A 25,462-nucleotide genomic window follows, 5' to 3' on the forward strand; every position below is an offset into this window, starting at 1 on the left:
TACCAGGAAGAGGACCTTTTCTGCTGTGGCACCCCGTCTGTGGAATGAGCTCCCTAGAGAGGTTTGTCTGGCACCCACATTGTACTCTTTTCACTGCCAGGTGAAGCCTTTTTTATTTTTTTCAGGCATTTTAACATTCTAATTTTTTAGTGCTGCTGTTTTAAATCTGCATTTTTAATCTCTGCATTGCTGCTAGGTTTTATTGTAGTTATTGTAGTTTTTTCTGTAGTTATTGTCATTTAAGATTCTATATTGAGAGCCAGTGTGGTATGGTGGCTAGAGTTTTGGACTGGAAGTCAGAAGATCCAGGTTCTAGTCCCCACACGGCCATGGAAGCTCACTGGGTGGCTTTGGGCTAGTCACAGACTCTCAGCCCAACCTACTTCACAGGGTGGGATATAAATGCAATAAATAAATAAAATATTATTTTAAGCTGTATTTATGGTTTTAATTTTTGTGAACTGCCCAGAGAGCTTTCGCTATTGGTAGTATAGAAATGTAATAACTAAACAAATGCTGCTGTTGTGAATGGTCCCTTTACTTATCTTAACCTTTACATCAGGGTGGGAACTTCTTTCAGCCGGAGGGCTGAATTGAATTTCAGAGAAACTCTGAGGCCGCATCCCAGTATGGGCAGGGCTGAAGGCAAAGGGGATGGTGCCAAAGGCAAAGACATGGTGCCAAGATACCCCCCCTCCATAGTAGTATAAAGCTGTTATTACCAGTAACTAAGGGCCTATCTACACCAAGCAGGATATTCCACTATGAAAGTGGTATATAAAAGGCAGGAGCCACACTATTGCTTTATAGCAGTATTGAAGTGCAGTGACAAGTGTTGGGGCCTATGACATATACTATATATTGCTTTCATACCACTTTCATAGTGTTATATCCTACTTGGTGTAGATGTGTCATGGGCCCCAACAGTTGTCAATGCACTTCAATACTGCTATAAAGCAGTAGTGTGGCTCCTGCCTTTTATATACCACTTTCATACTGCTTTCATAGTGGAATATCCTGCTTGGTGTAGATGAGCCCTAAACCTTAAGAGAGGAATTTCAGCCCTTGAAAATGGCAGTGAGGGGGGAGGAGCTAAGAAAACCACCAAAAGATTAGTAGTTGGAGAAAAGGAGATGAGATTGGGGGAGGGGCATGGCTCTCTGGGGAACCCCAGGGTGCTGATTCTGGCCTGAGGTTCCCTGCCCTGCTTTACATTGAATGATCAGAGACTCAACATTTCACAGTTCATTGCCATTTGACCTCATTCTTTACAATTGTTTGTTTTTCTCTATACACAACTCCCTATATACCTGTCAACTGAAGATAACTCTAATAGTCCATAAAGCCTTATGCTATAATAAAGCTGTTAGTCTTTGGGATGCCCTTGTTATTTCTAACCAAAGCCTTGCCAAAAAGTGATGAAACAATCACAATTCAGTTGCTCCTACTCGTAGCCCTGCATACAGGGGTCAATATGTTAGAAAAGAAAGGATTGGTGTAATTTTGAAACACAGAAAGGATTTTGAGACAGGTTGGCTTCTGTTTGCTGCCAAAAGGTTGCTTAATCTTTTCTGAAATATATGTTCAGTGTTAGTAGAGACTTCTGCTTCTGTGAATACTCTACAGACAGGATGTGTGGGGAAGACAGATTAAGAACTTCAGAGTTGTAAAATATTCACCAGTTAACCATATATATGGAAAGTCACACCTAGGCAGGGTCTAGAATGGCTACCTCAGCAATATATCTCCCCCCCCCCAGCTCTTGCTAGTTCTTCCTCCAAATGATTTTGCTGTTGTCCAGTGCCAAGAGGGCTGGCTTGTATTACTCTGCTGGCACTGAACTGGGAGCTATACTGGTGTAATATTTTATTTTCTGAGAAAAGATTTTGCTGTTTCTCTAAATGAAAAAGCATCTACAATTTTATTAAAAGGTGTATTGGAACTACAGTCCTATGAAGAATATATTTTTCTCCTGGTTCAAATTCATTAATTTAGCATGCAATCCTATCATGATTTCCATCAGCCACTGAACTCAGATGCTGACAGGAATCCTATGCAGAGCAGCAGCTCAGATACAGAGCTCGAAGAAGCTCAGTCAAGACAGAGAGTTTGGCAGCAAGGGGATTCCCCTCCAGGAATAAGGGAGGAATCTTCCCAAGAGCTTATCAAACAGGATGCCAAAGCTCAGGGACCATCTTTGCCCTCCCCCTTGGAAACTCAGCCTTTGTCAGAGGGGGAGGGAACATCAGAATTGACAGATCCCAGAGTCCGCTGCAGGGTTAAACAGGTGAAGTTGAAAGGAGGTGGGAAATGGTCTGTCAACGAGCTGCACGTCAGAAATTGGGTCAAGAAAATCCTCCCTGAAGGAGGAGTCCACTAAAAGCCTGTCAGCCACTATGGGAAATTGTTCATTTAATTGATAAGCAGCTGCCTTGCTTTGTTTGGTTAATTAGGGTTAATGGACAGCTAGTAGCCTTCACAGACACTATGGGTGTGAAGACGTGTTTGTTTTTATGAATAAAGACTTTGTGGATTGCACAGTGAGTCTCTGTTACCTCAGATTTCAGTGGGAGGGTTTGGAATACTGACACCAGCCATGCTAGTAGATAGGTTTTCTTCCAACATCTCTCCTAATTTAGTGCTAAACCAAGGGGAAAATATTGTAGTAGTTTTAGAATGATATAACTTTGCTTCTCTGTCATCTTTCAAATGGTAGCATTTATTGTTAAATGGCCTTGAGTCAGCTATTGCAAAAGACAGGTTTGCCCAGCCCTCCTTATGCCCAGGGGGGCATTAAGTGAATTCTTGTGCAGGCTGGTATTACATAACGCTGGCCGATTCTACACCTGCCTCCCTGCCCCCGGGATCATCCCGGGATCGTTCCTGCACATCCAAATGATGCACAGAGGATCCCAGGAGCAGGCAGGGAAGATCCCTCCATTTTCCTGGGATAACCATTAGGTGTAGAAAGGGCCCTTGTTAATTGGCATTTTTATTACTTGCTCAACTCACTGGCCAGTGGTCACTGAGATAGCTTTTTTCTTTTTTTAACTTGTCTCATAATATGTGTCAGATGAACTGAATGAGTGACATAAACAACCTCTATGTTACAGTCCAAATGGCTACATGTTATTTTGTATAATTAAAAAGTGTCCATCATGACATCTTACAGGAAAGAGGATTTCAATGACAATGTGTGCTACAGTAAAGAACTTGTTTAATCTGTGTAGAGGGAGCAGGTTGTTATTGGCGCTCTCTGTGCGCTCTTACATTTCATCTCATGATTATTCTTTTATTACTCTTTTCCTCCTATTTCAAACTTGCAGACTAAACACACTATTTTGACAGTATTAAACTGTTAAATCATGTTGCGTATGTCAGGATTATAAGTGTAAATCTACACTAGAATTACAATGGCAGGTTCTCTATTTTACCATGTAATTCTAGTGTTGACATGAACTTGGACATCTTGAAGGTGTGTATCACAGCACCCCAGACAGAAAGTAATTAGCGAAGCCTAGCAGTCAAATCAATATTTATTACTGTAAGTAGTTTTTATCCTATCTGCATGAATAATGTTTCTCACTGAAAATTGTTCAAGTAACACTTTAGGTGGGAAAGATATGAAAGAAACATAGCATAAACTTCGGCAATGAAGGTGGTCACTTAGCTGAAGATGACTTGAATGCTTAAATATTACTTTTAATAAAGTAAATTTTCCCCAAATGACTGTAAATAACAATTACAATTCAAATTAATGAACATAAGTGGAGTGCAGGGATTTTGTTTTCTTAAAAATATAATCTCATCCAGAAGGCCTTCATTATGTTTAATTTGTCCTAAATATTTTATTGAGATAATAGCAGCTGCTCAAGCTCCTTTTTTGGTACACTGATACAGTAACAGGGCAGTTTCATTGAAAGAGGACCAGTACTCCTACCAGAAAGGTGGAGTACAGCTTCGGGTGTCTGTTTCTCACACAGACATCGTTACATGAAGAAGCACAAGACAAACACAGTGTTTTTTTATATATTTTTGGCCCTTCTCATACACATGATCCACTTGCAGGAGCAGTGTAATGTATGAAATGGTAATCTAAAGGTGTAGCTGCAGAACCTCAGGGAATCACCTTCTGGAATTTCCCTGATCATGGAAGCTGCAGCAGTTTATCACAGTACACTGTTCCTAGGAATATATTACTTCTATGAGAAAAACAAACGCAAAAAGCAATGCAATGTGCAAATTGGCTCCAACTCTTCAACATAAAACTTCCAAATGTACCAATCTGGGCCTTCATAAACCACCCACAGGGAATGAGTAGAGCTGTTAGAAGTGAAGACAAGAAGGATGAGATTACATGCCATCATTGCCCTGCTAAATATGGTGAAACTAGTGCCAGATGCTTCTTATGGTCCAAAGTATTGGAACTCAACAGATGCAAATTGTCTTTGCAGCATGAGAACCATCCTGCTACTGATTTAATTGATTATAAATTTTTAGAAAGAATGTACCTTATTTTCTCATACTCCTATGGTATAATTTTCTGGTAGGTTTATCTAAAGTGGTGGATTCCATAGGTTTTATCTGACATCCTATTTAAAATTTTGCAAAAAAATTACAGAGAAGTAGGCAGAAGGTGTAGCCATTTCTACTGTTTCTCTATTAAATGAGAACGGAGTGGAATAAAGCAACTCCTGGTGCATTTTGTTCGAACCAATGTGTATGTGAACATGTAATTAGCAGTAAGACATCTGAATTATGATCACAAGTGGTGAACAGGAGGAAAATAAACGTGGTAACTGAATTCTGCCCTAGTGTGGCCTCTTTACATTATATCCATAGCAATGAATCTGACTTTTCACAAACTATTCAATAAACTGGATTATAATACAAGATGGAGAAAGAAGAGCACTCCAATATCCCTTGGTTAGGGCACAAGCAATTAGTGGAATAAATCAAATAAATATGACAGGCAGTTCAGAATTCCTGTTATTTGGCTATTCTGAATATCCAGCATGGTCAGACAACAGGAGATTAACAACAACAAACCGCCTGTCCCTCTGGATTGAGGCGGGGAACAACACCAAACACAATATAATACATATATTAAACAGCTTCCTCTAATGGCTCCCAGTGAGCCATCGCTTTTAGCTGCCTGCTGGTGGTCTGATACTCAACTCAAGATAGGCACTATACTAAGCTTACATCATGGCTCAGTGAGGATCGGGAAATTCTTACCCCTTAACATAAGCCCTAACCAGTCATCTCCAAAACACCTGCCTCAGCATGCCCAGTCTCCAAGTAGGCGACATGAATGAAGACATGGTTTAGTGATAGCTCATTGTGGACAAAATGAAATACAAGCTGCAACTGAATTGCATCTGAACCTATGCTGCCTCACTTCCTCCTACGGCATCTTTCTGTTCTTGTCACAATAGGAAAGACAGGTTGCTTACCTGTAACTGTAGATCTTCAACTGGTCATTCACACACATGGGTTCTGTGCCTGTGCGGAGCCTCACTTCAGGAAACTTCAATGGCTAAAGGCATTTTAGGTGGGAACCCTTCCCCCCCCATTTACTGTGCATGTCCTAACAGTTCCTGCCTATTGCCCTCAGTTCCTTGAGACCACCATTGCAATCTCACCCTCCTAACTGATGGTATGGTCACTACGAATGCCACATTCCAAGAGCGTAGATGCAAACTTGTTGTAGCCAAGGGCTCAAAGGGCTTGGAAGAAAGTGCCTTAAGGACCACTGTCAAGCTCCAAGCTGGAACCTCTTAACCATTAGGTGAGAGAATATGGGAAAACCCTCAATGGAGGCCTAAAAGTCAAAATTGCAGCTAGATAAAACCTGATAGAGGAAAGTTCAAGGCCCTTAACAAAAAGGGCATGTAAGAACAATAAAACTTGACCCAAAGAACAAGTGTGAGGGTCAAAATTATGGTCCATTGCAAACTAGGGAAAAATCTCCCATTTCTTTGAATACGAAACTCTCACCACAGCTTCTAATACTCTTCTAAGCGGTGAAGGGAGATTATCGACTCTGTGCCTTCTTACCTCCATGCAATCATCTGGAGCATCTGCAGATCTGGATGCTGTATTTGACCTCCCCACTGCATTAAAAGTTTCAGAACTCATGGAAGTTTGATTTAAGTCTCCAGAGATAAGCATAGGAGAGGAACGAACCATGCCTGCCTCAGCAACGATGCAGTCCATATTGTCGGCTGTCACCAACTCTGGAGCTCTGCACCACAAAAGAGCTTACAAGCAATCTGAGCGATGCCTTCTCGTCTGCTTAGAAATAGCCTGGCAATTTAGGCATGATTCCATCATGTGCCCCTCACCTAAACAAAAAAGGCGCAGAGTGTAGCTGTCTGACAGCAGCAGCTTACTTCCACACTGTGTCTTTTTCCTAAAGGGGCCCTGGAGGGTCATACACCAAGATTGCGAAAGAACACCAAAGAAAAACAAAAAAGGTAAAGAAAGAAAGACTGAAATAAAATATAGATAGTTAAGAGAAAAAAATGCCAAGGGCAGAACTCTAACAAAAATTCTCCAAAGATGCTTCCCTAATGAAGCTACCACTGAGAACTGAGGGGAATAGGTGTGAACCATTAGAACATGAGCAGTAGATGGAGGGAAGGGTTCCCGCCTAAAACGCCTTTATTTATTTATTTCATTTATATACCACCCCATAGCTGAAGCTCTCTGGGTGGTTTAGCTGTAGAGGTTTCCCGAAGTGAGGCTCTGTGCAGGCACAGAAACCATGTGTGTGATGCGGAGAGACCACGAAGGAGAACTTGTACACATCAGCATGGTGAAGGTGGCTCAGATGGACAGCTACAGGTGGCAAGGCAAGGGGACAGCATTTTCTCCATCTCTCCACCTTGTAGGTATTCAGCACAATATCCATCGTAACTGGGATGCAGGAATGTGTGGCAAGGCCTGTCAAATTCTGTCCGCAACCAGAATAAAGGTGGGTTGCTGACAAGGCCAGTCTGCCTCAGGATAGATGGGGTGAGAATATCATAAGCCTTTGCTACTCCTTTCCTGACTGTGAGACAGTAGGAATGAGAGGCAGCAGGAAGCAGATGCAGCCCTCCCTGTGCCCATCTAATTGATGGGTACTTTACGATGCAATTCTATATACAATTACCTGGGAATAAGACCCATGTCAATGGGGCTTATTTCTGAGTACACGTGTATAAGATTGCACGGCTAACCGACTTTTAAAAGTCTATTAAAATGATGGATGGATTGTTAAAATATTTACTTATAATGAACTGTTACATATATTGTCAGCGTAACACTCTTATCTTTCTCTTTTCTCCATTTTAAAGTCTCCTAAAAACAAGTTCCACAATCACTATCAACATATCCTGCCAATCAACCACCAATGTAAACATACCTTGTGTGTAAAACTATTACTAAATCTACTGTCTATGAGTACTTGAATTTTACTCCATTTTACCGGTCTATCAAACAGTGGCAAGGCTTTCCAGTAGCTGGTGCCCATCTTGATGTTTCCCACAGAGAAGGCCTATTGGTGCATGCCGTCATTTTAGTTATACTGTTGTGTCCAGGCAGTCACACTCATTGTCACAGATTGTCTTAGATTTCCTTTCCCCAAGGAAACTACTCCTATGAAGTGTGAAGCTCTTACCTGGCATTCTGTATGAAGACTCAACAATTTTTATTTCTACTAGCAGAAATATTCTATTAAAATAGATAATAGAATAAGCATTTTTGGAGGGCGGGGTAAACACCTTTAGTATGTAAATTAAAATTTGTGTGCACTGAAAATTTTATAAAATATGCATTCATTTATTGATAAGGTGAAGATTCTCAGCCCATAGATGAGGCAGTCCAAGACAAAGCAGTCCTGAATGTGATACAAGTCACATACATGCCCACTAGACACCTTACTTAGAGGGGATCTATCCAGTAAAATCTGCCACTTCTTCCTTTTCGCACCAGTGAATACACGAGAAAGGACTATTTTGATTTTAGTTCTAATACATATTCATTGTGTTCAAGTAGTTTGAAGAACAATCTCCTTCAGACAGTCCCCAAGTTGGCTCTTAAATTGTGAGGCCAATATAGGCCTAAAAGGAATTAAGAGGCTGTCCCTTAAAGTCCATGGCTGGATAAAAAAATGAAATCTAGTGCTGAAGTATTAAAATAGCAACCTTAAAAACAAACGTAGAAAATTGAAAGTGTGAGTCCGGAATATTTCAGAAATCTACAAATGAGCTATAACTGCTTCTGCAATACCAGACATATTTATGTAAGGGATCAGACTATCCTGCTGCTTCCTGATCATAACGGAAATTTATTAGAACCAAAAGTAAAACAGCCATTTCTCAATTCTGGGAATGGTAAGAGGGGTGGGGGGAGGGGCAAGCGGTCGGTCTTCGCAAAATTGCAATGACATCTCTGGGAAAGAATTTCTGTAAGTGTATCCTAATTCATGGTAGAGATCTTCCTGTGGTAAACCAATTCTGAAGTGCAAAATAAGGACATTAACCACAAGCAAGATAGCTGCTCTCGGGATTTATTTTCAGGGGTTATCTCCATCCTGAGATAGCCAAACCAAGACCACTTTTATAATCCCAGACATTTCTATTCAAACATAACCCCATTGAGTAAAATGATTCTTACTCTCAAGTATGTGGGAGCAGATCACAGTTAGCATAGAAAGGATTTGTTTCATCATTGAACAGTCACCACCATCAATGCCCCTCTTGTAGGGTTGGGGAAGAATTTCATTCGGTTTGCATTTTGATATGAGCATACCAAATTCACACTTCCCGAATCAATATGTGAACCGAAACACAGTTATCCTGCGGTATTCATCGGTGTTTTTTATAAATTTTGTAACACAGTGCTCCATACAAATTATTTATTCATTCATTTCATTTCTATACTGTCCAATAGACAAAGCTTTTATCAGTGGTTCACAATAACAACAAAAATGTCTATTAGGGCAAGGTTCACACGAAAATGCATATGTTAATGAAAAAAATGTACAAAGCATTACAAATGGGAAAACTGCTTGCAAAACATGTGCATATTAGGCAAAATGCATGCAAAACAGGTACATGTTAGGAGAAATGCACATAAAAATGCACATGGATTTTTGTGTGGAGTTTTTTTTTAATGACACAAACTGATGCAGAAACAGGGCAGGATAAATTGAGGATTGGCAGTAACATCCCTCAGTTCTAATGCTGCGCATTCCTTTACTCTAAAGTTTCAGGAAACATACAATCGAATATTCTTCTTAACGCTGCTAGGATTTCAACTATTCCACTTGTAAAAGACAAAAAGAAAAGTAATTCACTTCAAACAATAGGCGATATCCTCTTTGTACTCATATACCATGCCATAATGGGAATTATCCACACTCTATCATAATTTAATTTAGGATGTGCACTATAGGGAAAAAATGGTCATAAAATTTTTGAAATCCATTATTTAGACACAAACTTTCAGTAAATTCTGCTGTATTTGACAAGAAATGCCTGCTATTTAATAAGACATATGAAATACTTTAGTGTGGTCTTTTTTATTATGTTTTATTTAAAATGTTAATGGAGCTTTTCCACAATTCAGATAATTTAGTTTTGAATCACTATTCCCTGGAATGATTCATTGTGTGTATGTACAGTAATATACGGTCAAGTCCCCTTAAAGAACATGCATCAATCCAGTTCCCTTTTGAAGCCTACAGTAAATGCCCTCTAACAGAGCACAGCAACATTACATAAATCATCTTATATGAAAAATTAACATGACATCAAATATTTATAAATATTAATGTGTATGTTAATATAACCAAAGCTGTAACAAACAATCATAACCTTGCCAAGTTTCCTAGGACAGGCGCCGTTGATAATGATATCCATTATCTCTGGAGGACTGTACAATTATGGAAGAATATGTGGGATGCTATATTTCTTATCTGCTCTTAAATTCCTCCACTAAACACTCTCCTTCATGTTTTACATTAACCCCTTATTTATCCATTGTTGTAATTATTCTTCTAGTGAAAAAATTGCTCTTTAAAATCTGAGTGGACAGGAAATATCAAATAGCTTTCGATACGGAACATGTAATAAAATCCTAATCATAGTGATACAATCTTATCAGACATTCATGGATTCTTGTACTTTACAAAATGTAAACCATTTATAAACTTTTAAAAGAAGATTTAAATGCAATTGCAGGAACTTTGAATAAAATATATGGGTTGTGTTATAATTAGAACGGTGTCAATTCTAAAACCTTAATCCTTGCTCCTCTTATCTCCTAGTAAAAAAGGGGAGAGGGATTAGTGGGGTGTTTCCCTGGGGTGATCATCCCGCCTTGCTATATACGTTATGCTTGGCTTGAAGCCATGGCTTTTCCACACCTTCTCATAGATTCTGCTTACCTTCATTCCTAACTATGGAAAATGCTACTGCACTATCTCAGTATCTCTATGATAACATATTCAGGCAAAATTCCACAACATTTCTGTGACAGTAGGCACATTTGGGATTTTGGAAGAGTGTTATGGGTATTCTCACAAAATGGCTGCTATAGGGGACTTGCACATTGACAAAATGGCTGACGTAGTAGATATAGTAGTGACAAAACTCCCATTTCCCAGGAGAAAAAAAATGGTGAGACTTTAAAAAAAAAAAAAAAAGTAACTCAGCCCAAAACCCGGAAGGTGGCAACAAGGCAGAGAGCTTTCTCAGTGGTGGCCCCCCAATTATGGAATGATTTCCCCAATGAGCCCCAGCTGGGACCAATATTGTTATCCTTTCAGTGCCAGGTTAAGCCCTTCCTCTTCTCTCAGGCATTTGGCATCATATGACAAGGTTTTGGTCCTGGATTTTCTTATTGTTGTTTAAAATTGCTTGTGTGTGTGTGTGCTGCCTGTTCATATGTTTGTATGTAAATAGTTTTTATACTGTGCATAATATTGTATTTTTAAGATTTAAATCTTTGACAACCACCTAGAGAGCTATGGCTGTTGGGTGGTATAGAAATGTAAAAAACGAATTAATGAAATGAAATAATCTAAGTACAAGGCAGAAGAACAAGGCAGAGGTACAAGAATCTAAGTACAAGGCAGAAGTACAAAGTCATTCTTTTGAACCCATAGTTTTCTTCTCCATCATCCACTTTACAGAAGGCAAACTGATGAGGCTCCGAGATAAGTAACTTTACCAAAAACTGAGTAAGAAGGCAGAGGTATGGTCTGAACTCCAAATGCCTAATCACATATTTGCACCCAGAAGGCACAACAAAATACCCATTTCACAGAGGGCACACTGCTGATTCTAAGTGGGGACCAGGGGCATTCTTGTAAATAAAGATGAAACCAATGATGTAATGGAGCCAGGGCTCACAAGGACACAGTGCCAGCACTTTCACATTAGCAGGGATAATGATATCATTTGCCACCCCACCCCCCTCATAATTCCCTGTTCCCTCTGAGGTAGCTGAAATCTTCACAATAGCCGGGTGGGGGGTGGGGGGAATGAATTTTTTTCAGCAACAATATATAGTTGTGAGCTATTCCTATTGTAATGCAAAGTATTTTGAAATGGCCTGAACTGGAATGAGCAATTAGGATTCCATAGCTTTATAACATAGCTGCTCCTGGTAGAGAGATGAAAGCTATTAGAACCAGTTTGTAGATATGGATCAATGCAGTTGCCTGCACATTTAGACTCTCCTTGGGAGCATGGCTATGGGGATTGTCATTATGAGTGCTCTGCACTCAGGGCTGGTCTTAGAATAAATAGCTTCCTGGGTGAGGAGTGACTTTGGTGCCCACTGCTGTGGTCACCTCTGTAGGGCCACCCAGAGGGTTTATGAGGCCTGGTGCCGGTGTGAGGTTGATGCTCTGCTCAGCTTGGCACCCCCTTCAGCTTGGTTTTTGTGCCTCCCTCAACTCGGCACCCTGCATGATCCACCCTAAGGCCAGCTCTGCCTGCCCTTCAAAATTTACCTCTGGATTGGGCTTGAGGCCAGCACTTCCTTTCGCAGCCTGCCAGTATGAAAAGTATATATAAAAATCAGGAAGGGCACAAAGCCTGGAGGATGTTAAGAGAGGAATCCATAGGCACTTCAGTATCCCCAGGTGCCACACTGGACACACCAGCTTTATAATAGTTTGGTGGAGATATATATATATATATATATATATATATATATATATATTATGGGGTTATTTTTAAAAAAATATGTGCTGGTCAGTTTCAGCCAAAGAGATCTCCAGTTTAATTAGATATTAGGAAACAGAACATCTGCTTAGAAAAGCAAAGGTTTGCAGCAGATTTAACAGAAGAGGTTGGCTGGAGGGTTCCAGAGAGTAGGAAGGGGGGAAAAGTTTTAGTGGATAGGAGGATAATCTAGGTTGACCATATGGAAAGGAGGACAGGGCTCCTGCATCTTTAACAGTTGCATAGAAAAGGAATTTTAGCAGGTGTCATTTGTATGCATGCAGCACCTGGTAAATTCCCTCTTCATCACAACAGTTAAAGCTGCAGGAGCCCTGCTCTCTTTTGTATCTGGTTCAGAAATCAAGGGCAGTATCCAACTGTGTCATTCGATTTGCACAAATGATGCTGCGCTAGCAGAAAGTAGGTTCCGAACTGCACTCAAGAGGAGAATCCAAGCAAAGTTACATTTGTGCAAGTGCATTTGCACAGCTGGTTCTGCATTATGCTTGCGCAACCTGGTGTTCCGCCAGCTCCACATTATGTTTGTGTTACCCATTGTACATTATGCTTGCAGAGCCTGTTGTTCAACCACTTGCACAACTGGTTGCACAAGCAAAATGGGGGACCGCTTGCGCAGCAGAAAGTTTCAGCGAAACTCCAGTAGCACTTTTTCACTTTGTGGAATAACACCATTGCATACTGCCCCAAATAACCAGTGGCTATAAATCGTCATGAACTTTTTGATGCATGAAATGTGTGTGTGTGTGTGTTAAATTAAGTTTGCTTCAACCCAGTTTTAAAGAAACAGGCACCAAGAGGGAAAAGTCAAGTGGCCTTATCTAACCTAGAAGGTTGCTATCAGACTTTTTGTTCACTCAGAGATTAATGTTCATCACAGCACAGATAAAAAGAGGAAATAGCCATAGTATTTATTGTAGTTGCCTTTTTAAAAGCTTTAAATTTAAAGGCTGCAGGAGTGAAGACATCTGTCACTGAAATGAGAGTTTCTTTGAGACAAAAGGTGAAATGCAGAACATTTTACTTAAATAAATGAAAATACAGCTTGGAGTGGTTAGTGAGGAACTGGGTTTATAAAACGCATGCATGTTTATCGAGGTGATAATCTATCTTTGTGGACATACCTGGGTTGTAGTATCAATTATTCCATGTTGTATTTATTTCCTGTGTGCTAAGAGCCATTTCACCCCATTGAAGGATGGTTATTGCTATATGGCACAATTTGCTATCAGAAATCAAAATCAGAAAACACTCAGAGCACCGACAGCAAGGAGAATATGAAAGAAAGAAAGAAATGTTGTAAATTGCAATAAATATTCCAGATTAACAGAAACCACTTAGCTATCAAATGAGGCACTTTTTCTATTTCCATTAATACAGATTATTAGCTAGTCAATTACCATTATATGCTCACATAAGGATTGTCCTAATTGTGGTATAATGCCTAATGAGTCCTTAACAGCAAGGAACAAGCTTCAAGAGAGCGCTATCCCCCAAAGTTGTATGAAGGGGCCTCTCTCCCTTGGTGTTACTGACAGAAGAAAGAAGGGGCTGCTTCAGGCACAGGGAGCAACAGTCACTTTCTCGAAGGCAAAGGCTTTCTTCAAGAGGAGATAGGAGGCTCTGCATAAACAGTGGGAGATCTCTGTTCAAAGAAAGAGAGTCAAGAGCTCTGTTCTCACTGATTAACATGTATAGTAACAATTCTCTGTTCTTTCATTTATAATTATATTTTTAATTTTTTAACTGCAGCTTCTTATTAGCAGAAGCACTACATTAGGCAAAAAGATGCACAGTCGAGTGGCGGGGATTATCTTTCATCTATCTACGGAAATGATGCTCCTGTGTAGGATGAGGACAAAACGGATTTTCATTGCATTTATTCTTTGTGATTGCTTAACCACAAAGGCTGAGTTCAGAAAGAACATAAGAAGCACCATGTACATTGATGGTGCTATATAAATAAATAAATAATAATAATAAGTGCCAGGCTCGATCAGACCAAGGGTCCATCTAGTCCAGCACTCTGTTCGCACAGTGGCCAAACAGCCATTGGCTAGGAACCAACAAGGCAGGACATGGTGCAACAGCACCCTCCCACCCATGTTCCCCAGCAACTGGTGCACACAGGCTTATTGCCTCGAATACTGGAGACAGCACACAACAGTCAGGGCTAGTAGCCAGTGATAGCCTTTGCCTCCAGGAATTTATCCAACCCACTTTTAAAGCCATCCAGATTGGTGGCCGTCACTACATCTTGTGATAGTGAGTTCCATAATGCTTTCATTAATTTTTCTCTTTAGGGTGTACATATATTTTGAACTCACGTGTGCCACAAAGATGCTTTGTGCAGTGATTCCATTCAGGATATAGGGGACAGCTCTTTCCCCACATATGCATGAGTAATGGGAGCATATATAGAAAATATGACTTAGATGTGATCGTACAATTTGGCAGCTGTATTTCATGCGGAACATTAGGATGGGCATGCTGCCAGGCAAAGAATAGAAATATATTAGGGAGCTAGACACCGACACCGAACTCCATTTAGTTTAATGAAAGTTACTCTTGGGTAGGTGTGTATATTTATGTTCCACAATACTAAGATACATTCCATGAAATTGAAGTTCTCTCTCTCTCTCTCTGTAATATTTAAATTTTTACTAGAATCAGGATTTCCCAAATTTGCACAGACTTTAAAACAATGATTATTCTTTTGAAAACAGTTGCTATTAAAATAGCATGTAAACTAGGATGGCTGCTACAAATGGACTTGACAAATTCAAAGAGAATAGGTTTTACACAACTCAGTCCCATGCATGGTTACTTGGGAGTATGTCCCACTGTGTCCAGTGGGGCTTACTCCTAGTTAAGTATGTTGAAAATTGCCTTAACCTCAAACAGCCATAACAGATAAATAATAATGGGCTGCTTTATCCTTTCCTTCTTGGCCATTTTCCTGCTAAAAATCCTCATTAAAGTGTTTTTCCAAATTCCGTGAAGGAAAAAACAGACCAAGTGGGAACATGTGTAGAGGGGAAACAACCAACAGGGAAAGGATTAAGCACCCTATCTCCCTGCCCACCCCTCTGCTCAAAATCTCAGCCTATTGAGGCTATTGTTGGTTTAAATCAGGGCAATATTATGGTGGACAGCTTGATGAAAATGTTGATCCAGTATGCAGCTGCTGTGAAAAAGGCAAATTCCATGTTAGGCATAATTAGGAAAGGAATTGAGAATAAAACTGCCAATATCATACTGCCCTATGGTGCAATGTCACTTAGAATACTGTGAACAGTTCTGATTTATTATTATTATTATTTATTTATATAGCACCATCAATGTACATGGGGCTGTGTTGACAATGCATTGGCACCGTGAGCTCCTAAAACCCTGCGCTTGCACTGCTGTGAGGTTGTCCCCATGCCAAGGAGTGAGCATGCGGATTGCATCCTTCAATTGGAGGAGCTGCCTCCGCCCCATGCCGTGCCACCACGCAACACTGCACGAGCGCCACTGCATATCCGTGTGTCCCTCCCCAGTTTTCCATTATTATTATTATTATTATTATTATTATTATTATTATTATTATTTATATATAGCACCATCAATGTACATGGTACTTTGTGGGACTTTTCCTGCCAAGTGTTCCTTCTCCCCATGCCGTAGGAAGTGTGGAGATATTCCAGTGGGCATTCAGCTCATGTGCCCACCCTGCCCCCATGTCCGGGAACATGGCAACCAATCAGGGGTCGCCATCTGCCTGGACACACCTCCACTGTGCCTCTGGAGCGGCAACAGACAGCAGATGTGCCATTGTAGCATTGGTCCAGAGAAAAAAGTTGGGGTAAGTTCCCAACTTGTTTATTTTGTAGCATCGGGGGAAAGCCCTGAGTTGGCTCTGCAGTGGCTTCTGCATTGTATAAACAACACAGTGCCACTGCAGAGCCACCCCAGGGCTTTCCCCATGTATAAGCCCCCATACCTAAAATAAAAAGTTTAGAATTGGAAAAACTGCAGACAAGGGCAACTAAAATGATCCAGGGGCTGGAGCAACTTCCCTATGAAGAAGGTTACAATAGGTGGGATAGTTTAGTTAGCGAAAAGGTGAGTAAGGCGAGAAATGATAGAGGTGTACAAAATTATGCATGGTGTAAAGAAAGTGGATAGGGGGACATTTTTCTCCTTTCTCATAATACTAGAGCCTGCAGTCATACCATGAAACTGGTGGGAAATTCAGGACCGATAAAAGGAAGTACTTTTTCATACAGCACATAGTTAAACTATTGAATTTGCTTCCACAAGGCATAGTGATGGCTACCAATTTGGATTACTTTAAAAGGGGGTTGGAAAAATTCATGGAGAATAAGGCTCTCAACGGCTACCAGTTCTGATGTTTATATGCTACCTCCAGAATCTGATGCAGTATGATTATGTACACCAGTTGCTGGGGAATATGGGCAGGAGGGTGCTGTTGCACTCATACCATGCTTGTGGGTTCCTGGTCAACAGCAGGTTGGTCACTGTGTGAACAGAATGCTGGACTAGATGGATCCTTGGTCAATCTAGTTTGGCTTTTCTTATGTTCTTACATGCATCTGCATGTAGCATCTAGTTTGACACTCAGTACTTGTTAGAAAAAGTGCCAACTTTTTGCTATGTAACCACTTTCAAACTGTCCTTGACTGGAGAATCTGCAGTGTGTTGGCATTTTACATCTTCAAAGCCATTCTTTGTGCAACTCATATTGGCATTTTCAGGCATACTCCATTTGCAAAAGATACTACCAAGAAACAAGCAATAAAACCATTGTGAAGTTCTGACCTACGCCTGAGATACAATCAGATCCAAGCAAAATTTCGGCCTGTTCAGACAACACGCTAAGCCATGATTCGGCCACTAACCCTTTCACAGCAAATAGTTAGTGAGTGTGTTTAAACCATGATTATGTGACCACCATAGTTAGGAATGCTTAACATAACATGCTGAGTCATAAGGTTTAGCTCAAAATGCTTAATCACTGTCACTTGGGGCGTTCCTAGACGAGGCCTTAGTGCGCCTTGAGACCCAATTTCCCTGCTGTGCGTCCAGATGATGCACAGGGGAATCCGGGCCCAGGCCGTACTGAGGCCTCCTCTAACGCGCCATAAGCGAAGTTGCTTATGGCACGCCTTTTTCGCAGCCCCGGCCTCAGGCTGGAGCTGCGAAACGTCTAGGAAGGCCTGTGGCTTTTTGCAGCTACTCGCTTACTTGCGAGTAGCCGCGAAAAGCCACGGACCTGGCACAGTGCTCATACGAGCGCTGTGCCCGTCGGCCGGGGGGGGAAGAGAGGGGCAGGGGGAAGGATGGCAAGGGGGAATGGCAAGGGGGGAGGGCGGGTGAGAGAGAGAGCACTGGGCACCGCTGCCTGAGCAAGCAGGCGAGCGGCGCTGCCAGGGCAAGGCCTGGCATGGGGGGCATTGCCCAGGCAAGCGCCGGGCGCCGCCGCCCAACCAAGCAGGCGAGCGGCGCTGCCAGGGCAAGGCCGGGGACAGGGAGGGGGGGCTTCATTTTTTTTAAAAAAACGGACTTACCTGGTCCGGAGTCTTCGGGCTGCACGTGGCCCCTTTAAACTAAAAAAAAAAAAAATGGCGGACGCTGCAGGGATCCCGAAGTCCCTGCGCGTCCCGCGACTGGAAGCCGAGGCGGCGCGCACTAACGTCAGCGCGACGTCGCCCCGCCTCCCTGCCGGCTTATCCCGGCAGGTCTAGCAAAGCCCTTGGTGTGTCATCCGAACAGGGTCTTTGAGTTTGAAAAAAATAGTGGCAAACATTAGTAGAGCCCCCTTTCTAGAGTCTAATTATCTTTCTAAAACTGTAGCAAAATATGGTACTAAATACTAAACTGAATGTACATACCATGCACATAAATGCAGGGTGGAAAGAATCCATTCTTCTGAAGACCTAAATAAATCAGTGGTCTGTCCTTGAAATGGCTTTATACCATTACAATAGCCATATCTTTTATACACATGGTGCTTTCCACCCATTCTAATAAAAACTGGAAGTTGTTAGGCTCCTATGTTTGGATGTTTGCATTTCTTGATCTAAAAAATTGGCGTTGCTGCTTGCTCCCCTCTACTCTGGTTGTGAAAGGGTAGACAGCTATCTTAAAGGTTTTGCAAATAAGCAGCACTGGTAACTATTTGCATTTTGTGATAATTGCGAGGTGAGGCCCAGCATTGGGCAAAAGGTGGGATACAAATAATAATAATAATAATAATAATAATAATAATAATAATAATAATAATAATAATTCACTTCCAGTTTTTAAGTCCACCTCACTTCATTTCTTACCGGAAAGACACATAGGTATTCAGCAGCTGTGCAATAGGTGTTCTTTTGTATACATATTTAAAACACTGAAATAGAAAAGTGGACTTAACGTTTTGTATCTATAAAATATAAGAATAAACTAGGCACAGTAGACCGATCAAGAGTTTACAATATTTAATCTTATGGCACAGCCATATACACAACCCTGGTGCAACCCTGATCACGAGATTAATAATTATGTATACAATTCAGTCTACTGAGATTATTTTATCCCTTAATAATTAAAAATTATTTTTACAGTGGTTGTCCAAGTACTAGTTGATTCCAGAGTCAATATTTCCTTTATGAATTGCACAGCATATTAGAAGTACTAATTTTAAAGACAAAGCAATAAACTGGAACATTTCCCTAATGGCTCTGACAAATAATTTTATATAGATTTACACTTGGGAGCCCCTCATAGAGTCCTATTAGTAATCACCATATTCACAAAAAAGCTTGACACAGCTATCCTGGGTTTTTTATATACATTTCTAACACTCTTTCCATCAAAAGCAGAGCAATTTAAATCACAAACATTTCAGATGAGAAAAATAGGAATTCTCAGTGGTTACATCTGAGATAACATCAGTGCGCAGGTCAACTTCAAACATCATAGTAGTCACATGAAGGCGTACTGTAGCAAAGGTCAAGTTAATCTCTTTCTGAATGGAGAGCGATTTTGTTCTTTTTTTATTTATTAATGTGCATTCATCTCTGCTAATGGATTTAACATAAGGGAGGTGCAGGGAGGGAACAAGAGTCACTAAATCTCAGACTTCCATTTTTTCATTAATATTAATACCGTTTTCAGCCATAGCACATTGGTACTGAATAAGCTAAGAAGTCATTATGGGACAAAGTGCTTGCGCTGTATTGGCATGTTTTTTTTAAAAAACAACAACATATTAACGTAGACAAACTTTGCTTCAACACTCCCGGACTATGGGCAGCCGTGAAGCTGTATGTTAGGAATCAATGTACTTTAGCAGTGACAGAACGTGCAAAACTCATTCCTGAACTGGCAGTCCTTGCACTATGTTCGGTATGTATGTAACACCATACGCAAGGAAGGAATAGTAAGCAGGTAGATATAATCCTGCAAAATCTGATTTAGAAAGAGAGATTGGGGCTAACTGGGGATACTACTGTAAACAGAGATATGGCTGGACTGTCTTCTTGCAGAAAGGACAACGTATTGAATTTCATGGCACCCCCATCTTGTATCATAGATGCTGCATATACAGTAATCTGCAGTACTTTTTGACTGGGGAAATGAAAAAAGCAGAACATTATGTCCTTTGTTCTTTTAAAAATCTTGCTGATTTATATTTAAATATATCTGTTAGACAGTGGTCCTATGCTCACCTAACTTGAGAGTCAACACATTGTCACATATTTGCAAGAAAGTGTGTATATAATATCTTTTGTCTCTAGCCACCAAAAAACACAGTCCATGGTGTACAATAAAACATATGTGGGAAGAACACAATATTAAATAATAAACGTTGCGTTAAACATGGCAAAAAAAGGAAAGCATTTACTGAATTTCTACAAGCACCAAGTGGGCAATGATTTAAATGACGTGTCACCTGGCTCAAAACCATTCCAAAGTTCTTTATATGCATACCCAGTTTGAACTTCTCTCCAACTGTTCCTGCCTCTTATTATATATTAATTAATTGTAGTAAATAAATGAAACTGGGTGAAGATAGGAGGGATGTGGTATATCATTGGGAACCTAGAGGCAGAAATACTAGGGCTGTGATTGTAATTGTTTTCGAGCAACTCTGCCTTTGTAAGAAAAGAAAAATGGACAGGTAGGAAGAATTGTGTCAAATGCACTGAATTTCAGTCATTCCTATGGTATGTCCCACCTTTTCTCAGAGGATATTAAAGAATTATATTTATTATTACCATCATCATCATCATCATCATCATCATCATCATCAATAACAGTATGCAATTACTTTATTCTGGTAAAATGAAGGTTCACCTAGTACTTGTATATCTTTCTTTTACCCAATAAATGTATTTATTTTAATGTTTACCCATTCATCTTCTTTTGTTATTATATTGACATAAAAAACAACATGCATATTTTATTCAGGTTAAATATGCTGTAACCTGGCAGATGGATTTTTTTTTAATTGGCAAAACTCTTTTAACTTTAACAAGCAGGTGAAAGAAATGTAGATGAATAGTTGGAATGTTTAAATTGGTTTTGCAAAGTAAGTTAAATATATAGAAAGAGAAATGGTTTTTAATACCACAAAAGATGTTGCAATAGATATGTAGAAAATAGATGTTTCATATCAATTAGTGTGTACAGATTTTGTAAGCTAAAGTAAAATATGTTTTTCATTATTTTGCTAAAATTAAAGAATGGGTATTCAGCAATATCTTTAAAATTTCATACAGCTCAGGCTAGTTTAGGCATGCCAGATCATTTTAAGATAATGAATTTCTTTGTATGCATCATAAGGATACTTACAATCATAGCAATATTTTTCTTTTAAATGTGAATCTAAGGAAAATATTAATAGGCTGTCTCATTTTATGTAAGCCATTATTACAATTTACTAATGAGAAACCTGACATGTTATTTCCTATTGCTTTAATATAAGCTACATATCATCTATGTTACAATATCTATGTTACAGTTACCTTACCTCTGATCATAGAAACAGCATATATAGTAATGTGGCAGAAGCGCAGAAACTTATAGGATGTATGTCCGTGGCTGGGGTGTGTGTGTGTCAAAAGTAATTTGACCTCTGTTAGACCTGCTGTAGAGACAGCCTTTACAGCCAAAGAACCATGTGAGCAAAATCAAAATAACATTTTCCAAAATATTTTTAGCAGCTGTGAGCTTACAGCCAGACAATTTCATGCTGTTTTAGGAACTGAACTATTACGGTATATTTTTTAATCTCAGTGTAACATCATTAATTTCAATAGAATTATGACAGTTAAAATCTGAATAGCTCAGAGGTGAATCAAGCCTTGAGATTGAAGAGCTAGAATATACTCTGTTTAATCAAAACAATTGCTTTATAGCATCAGAGTATCACAAACTATTGCAAAACCCACATGTAATGTATATTTCTTGCCTCCTTCACCTCCTTTGCCTCCACCTCTCACCCCAATGAATTTTAATCACTTTTATTCAGATTTTTAAAAACCTTGGAAATTAATGTTCTCCCAGATAATTCCAACTCCATTATATTGCATTGGTGATTTGTAAGTTCTTTAGTTTTTGTCATCCTATTAAGCCTGTTGATGGGCTTTCAGAGCTATTTTCTGTTTCCAGAGACGTTTTGATTGAAGAATTTATGGGATTTTATCTGCCTTCAGAGGAAAGGTGCACAAGTGTCCTCATAAGTTTATATGAAAGCCTTCCAACATTAACAAATAAACTGTTCCTATATTTCATGTGCTCCCAGAAAGCTACTTTCAAAGAATTTTATTTACATATTTTCTTCTGTATATACTGAATGCAGAAGAAAAAAAGATAGGGTTCTTTGCTAAAAATATTTAGCAGAAGTCCATAAAAATTATGTGATTCAACAGATCTAGTTGTAATATAAAATAAACCATAGACTGCACTTACTCATTGACTCTTCACCTCAGGCTTCATCAAGATTTATTGTCACATGTACATCAAAATACAAATCTAAGCAATGGCATTGTCTGCTGTTGGGTTATTTAGAGGTCTCCGAAACATTCTTTGAAAGTGATTCAAGCAGTAAAAAATCAGGATAAGATTCTTCATGGGGTTTACTTCTCAGTAAACATGCACAGGATTTGGGGTGCAAGAGTGACTCTTACAGAGGTTACACACTACACATTTGATCAAAGCCAGATGGAAACCACTCTATACAGGCTTGGAGATGATTATTATTTAAAGACAATTGCTAGCTTTCTTCAGGCAACAATGAGCAATCAAATAATGCCTTCCTTTTTGGTACAGTCAGGCACTCAGAGCTAGTGTGAAACAGGACTGGACAGAACATTTCATCTCATATGAGAATTAGTTCTTTACCAGCAGTTGCAAAAAGGTTTTACTTTTTTTTTGCAACAAGCTGCTAGAAACAAGTCTGTGGGAGGCCATACTTCTTTATAAACTTCTTTATATTCCCCCACTTCCCAAAATAAGGGGTAGTTGTAAGAAAGCATTCTTAAGATAAAGCCTTATGTGGAACACATCCAGTTTTCAGCATGGAAAAAAACCCTATGTGGCAAAGCTATTTTATTACAATTTTATACTCCAGATTGCTTTTGAGAGCTGAATAAGGTCATTCTCTGCTGGTTTCTAAAATAACTTCATTTAAACTTTAAAATGTTAGATGAAAGGGGATGACATTTCTGCTTACTCAGTTTTTTCTCAGGAAGTAAAACATCATATATTACTTCACCCTTTGATGAAATAGGATTCAGTTGTACTGTTTGGAGTCATAGTGCTTTATAGCTAGTTACAGAATTGTTATGCTAGTGACCATGTAAAAGCAAAACGTCACATGCTTTTGCTCTACTATAAGGCAATTTCCACAGTGAGATATAAGAGATGTTTGTGCAACATGTAACATTTATTTCAACATTATAAAGAATTTCAGATGAAAGTTCAAAATGTAGTTTATCCTAATTTTATCAGTTACTCTAAAGCATTAGTTTATTTTCTTAATACAATTGTAGGAGAGGAAGAACTGACAGGTTATTCCACTTATATGACACAGAAATCAGAATATATTATTATAACTGGACAAGATACCTTCAGATTATAGGCTTATGAATTGATCTTCCTGAAATAGATCAAGGGCATGTCTACACCATAGGGTATAAAGAGAGGGAGGGGGGATGATCCCAGAGTTACCTGCTTCCGGGATTGTCGTTGGCTGTCTAAATGAAAGCACGTTGTCCCAGAAGGGAAAAGGGATGTCGTGCCATTACGCCCACCATTTTTTAAAATAATAACAATATAGGAGCGGGAGTGTACTTCCACTCAAGCAAAAAGGTAAGGAAAAAGAAGAAAAAGCCCTGAGCCTGCTCCCTCCCACCCTGATGTCCCTGGACTAACCCTAGCCTGCCTCCTTCCCTCTGCTGACCCTTGTTACTTGTGGGGAGGAGGATAGAAGCCAGGACAGGCGCCCACACCACCCAGGGTCCTCGGGATCGTCCCGGGATCACAGGAAAAACTGGGGGAAAAGTGGTCCCAGAAATCTCGGGGTAATGGAGGGATTGTCCCTGCCTGCTCCCGGGATGCTCTGTGCATCATGTAGATGCACAGGGACGATCCTGGGGATAGGCATGGTGCAGACATGCCCCAAGTTTAAATCAGTGGTATATTGGCTATTGTTTTTAAAGAATCTTAATGTTAGTTTTTGAGGCTATTGGTTTCTTTATTTCCTTCTATCTTTCCACAATCTTTAAGATTATCTGTTGAAACTTAAATGATCAAATTATAGCGAAGATTACTGAAAGCAGTCAAACCAATTTCCCCACATACTTTTACTCTATTAAAAGAGTCTGTTACATGCTACCACAATGATAGCACTTTGCAAGGGTCTGCCCTTTTCCTGTGGCAACAAATATCTTCCTCTTTGTTATGTTGGTATCTTACCTTTCTTTCAGTGACCACAGAGCAGACTTCATGTGGTCCCCTACAAAGGTACTGGCCAGAGCCAGATCTGCCTAGCTTCAGAGACAAAAACACACTGGTCAACTTTAGAATATTCTCTTGAAAAGTGTTAAGAGAGTTTCTATTGCTTCCACTGTTTAGGATGAGCAGGGAACAAAAGGAACAATGGGGGAAGGATCCCAATATAAGGGAGAGTGGATAGTTGAGTGGATTCAGGTTTAAATAAGTGAGGATATCCCACTGGAAGGAGAGAAACCTGGCAACAGCTGATTTGGAAAATGATTTTTATGGATGAAGAAGGACTGCCAATCACTAGACCAACAAGCTCCTTTCAGTGATTTGAAAGGGTCAATGATGTAAGGTGTTGTTGTTTTTAAGGCTACCAAATTAACTATCTTTGGTCTGCAGGAGGCAAATAAGAAGTAAAATAATTGTGCCTAATTATCTGTGTTTCATAATTAATGTCAATATTCAGAGGATATAACCCAAGCAAGCGTGCCACCTATTATGCATCTACAAGAAAACTATGATACAATGTACTGTTATAATATAACTGAAACCAGCAGTTTCAGATAATTTAATTAAGTCATGGGTCTTCTTTTATAATTCAGTAAGAATGTGAACTTTTAACTTGTGTTAACTCAATTTCCTTATGCTTTCATATACCATTTGTTGGGGACATTATCGTGATTAGCCAAAGTCCTTCCAGCTCTTAATGTTCTCAATAAATTTTGTTTGAAATTGACTGTCATTTTCTTGCTATAATAAAGTAGGTATCTGACATCTGAAAAGGAACCAGCTCTAGCCTATTACATAGTTTTCAGGGAAACCTTTCTATCACATACCATCAACACAAAACCAATCTTAATAAGGGCTGCATGAGAAGCCATAATAAGTGCACAAAGTCACACTTCTGCTTTTTTTTTTTGAATTGTAGTGATGTCTGTCCATAGTATCACAAGTTAAATGATAGTACATTCACATTTAATTGCTATACTACTGAACTTACTACCAGTGTCTGAACACTGTGAGTGAAAACAAGTTGTTCAGCTTGTCAGCACTGGAAACCTACTGTGAAGAGCTACAAAAGCAACAGCTGTGTTATATTCCAGTTGAGTTCAAAGGCAATAGTGACTCAAGTGGTTTGGCTGCAAATCTAATTCCAACACTTCTCAGTTCAGATAACTGAAATGGCAAATCACACAATTTGAAGCTCAAAACCCTGAAGG

The sequence above is a fragment of the Elgaria multicarinata genome, chromosome 10, assembly GCF_023053635.1.
Source record: "Elgaria multicarinata webbii isolate HBS135686 ecotype San Diego chromosome 10, rElgMul1.1.pri, whole genome shotgun sequence".
Taxonomy (NCBI): Eukaryota; Metazoa; Chordata; class Lepidosauria; order Squamata; family Anguidae; genus Elgaria; species Elgaria multicarinata.